The 2,359-nt window shown below is 39.9% G+C and overlaps 1 non-coding gene across 1 annotated transcript; it reads right to left on the bottom strand.

The window, feature by feature from the left end:
• Window positions 1–2,007: 2,007 nt before the first annotated feature.
• Window positions 2,008–2,101, bottom strand: trnai-uau. The gene is made up of 2 exons: window positions 2,064–2,101; window positions 2,008–2,043 (listed from the first exon to the last, which is right to left on the bottom strand). It is a non-coding gene; the product is annotated as a tRNA-Ile (tRNA).
• Between the last annotated feature and the right edge of the window lie 258 nt (window positions 2,102–2,359).

Raw genomic sequence — 2,359 nt, 5'->3', positions numbered from 1 at the left:
AGTTTTTATTGCTTTCTAGGAACATTTAAATTTAGGGGAAAAAATGGTTTAACCCAAAATAAGTCATTTTAAATTAATTAATTTATTACAAATCAACCTATTCACCTTTTGGTGTGTATTTAATTTCTCAATGTTAGGTTACAAAGTAAAATCGCTTTGTGAAACGTGCTTTGTGGATTGTTTCGGATCTATTTAGGAAAAATCTTTTTTTTTTTACATGTTTGTTTGAGAATTTACTTTATTAAGAAATGACACAAAGCAGCTTCAGAAAGATCTTTAATATTATTCATTTTAGCAGTTTTCCAAGCAAAGCAGGTTAAAAGATATACACAAATCAAAACAATTATGATGGGTGCTTCAAGGGGGCCTTCGGTGGACCAGTGGTTAGTGTGCATTACCCATGTATCGAAGCCTTAGTCCTGGACGGGGGCGACCCAAGTTCAAATCTGTCTTGTGGTCTTTTGCTGCATGTCTCTCTGACTTTCCTGTTGCCTCACTTTTGGGAAAAACAAACCCCTAGTGCTGCAAAAACCCAGGAAAAAAATGGTGGGGATGTAAACAAGGCACAGTCAAATATTATGAAACTGTGGAAAAATTTAAAATGTTCCGATCAGAAGACACATTTTCTAATCCGTCTGAACTCTGACAGCGAGTCATTTGTCTTCATTGACTACTGAGAGCAACTTTGTGTTCTGGCATCATCTAATCAATTCAATTGTCATGCCATCTCAAGGCACTTTACAGTTCACCAGATCAGACAGTCAAATTGATTAAAAGTTTTCTATCTAAGGAAAACCAGTTGATTGCATTGACACATCGACTCAAAGGCAATCCGTCACACTAAACATGCTTGCAGCGAGAGTGGAGAGGAAAAACTCCCTTTTAACAGGAAGAAACCTCCAGCAGAACCAGGCTCAGTGTGAGAGGCCATCTGCCGAGGCCGACTGGGGTTCAAGGAGATAGAAGCAGAGATACAAAATCACAGCTCCTAGAGGACAGCATCACACCTAGCAGCGGCTTACACTGGTAGAAAAATATTTTTTGCCTCCCTACTTAGAAAACAACTACCGGATTCTCTTTTAAGCCCTGATTCCTCAGTGATTATTTCAGGATAAGAAAGGAGGTCTCTGAAAGGAAGGCTTTAAAAAAAAAGGAAAAACTCTTGCCTTTCTGGACAGGAACAAAAATTTAAAACTTTAAACTTTTCTTATTTAGATATTTTATCCGTTGCTTTTCAGGGCAAAAAAAAACAACAAAAACATAGAACTTCTTTTATGTTGATTCTTTTTTTTTTCTCACTAGCCATTTAGAGCTTCCGTAGTTTATACATGAAAATACTCTCGTACATATCCGAGGTCCTGCAATTACGCTGTAATGCTGCCTTATAGTCACACCCTAACAATAGACAAAAACACTGGGCATGTACAGACAGCTCATGCAAAATTAACAAAGCAGCGCAGTAATAAAACGGTGTATGCAGGTTTCACAGGGAGGCTGGCGACAATATTATAGCAAAAAATAAATTAATTTAAAAAAAAGGCTGTTCTCTGTTTTTTTTTTCTACACTGGGACCCAGTTCAGCAGTTGGCTAGCTCAAGTGGTAAGTCACCTGTCCTGCAGACAGGAAGCCTGGGTTTGTATCCTAGCTGGGGATAATGAGCTGCCTGCTTTGGGGAGTGATGGTGTAGTGTTTAGTGCATTGTGCTTGGAATCCTGAGGTTCTGAGTTCAAGCCACAGACTACCACTCTGGGTCCCTGAGCAAGACCCTTAACCCCCACATGCTCTTTGCTTGTGACAGTGTAATGATAATAAAAATGCTGGGGGGAAAAATAGTTTATGCTTCCCCAGAACGCCATCTCTGTTTGGATACTTAGCTGAAACAACCAAATGTCTTTCCATTTGCACCTAATCTCATCCCTGTGTGGATAGGTCCTGACAATCTATGAATTTTGGCCGTGATCTTGAAATTTAACAGTCAACATTTAAAATATAGAAAAAAACAAAGGTGCTCCAGGTGAGGCTTGAACTCACAACCTCGGCATTGCTTTGCTGGACACTGTCTTATAAGTACCGCGCGCTAACCGATTGCGCCACTGGAGCTGATGTCGAACGATGAAAGCTATCGGTCTATATCGCTAGATTTATTCTTGACTTAATTATCAGGAGTTCAATAAGAATCACATGGTCTTCCTTTACAATCAGGGGAAAGGTCCCAACAGCCCTTGGTCCAGTCAAAGCAACCTTTGATTCTGCAATCACAGCTGCATAGGCTGAATACTCACATGCTCCATGACAGGGGGGTCGTGGTTGTGTGTTTCTGAAGCTATTTAGAAGTATCTACTAGTAGGTGGGCTCATA

Source organism: Cyprinodon tularosa, unplaced genomic scaffold, assembly GCF_016077235.1.
Source record: "Cyprinodon tularosa strain WSP-4 unplaced genomic scaffold, ASM1607723v1 ctg90, whole genome shotgun sequence".
NCBI classification, from domain to species: Eukaryota; Metazoa; Chordata; class Actinopteri; order Cyprinodontiformes; family Cyprinodontidae; genus Cyprinodon; species Cyprinodon tularosa.
This window is presented reverse-complemented; position numbering and strand designations above follow the sequence as displayed.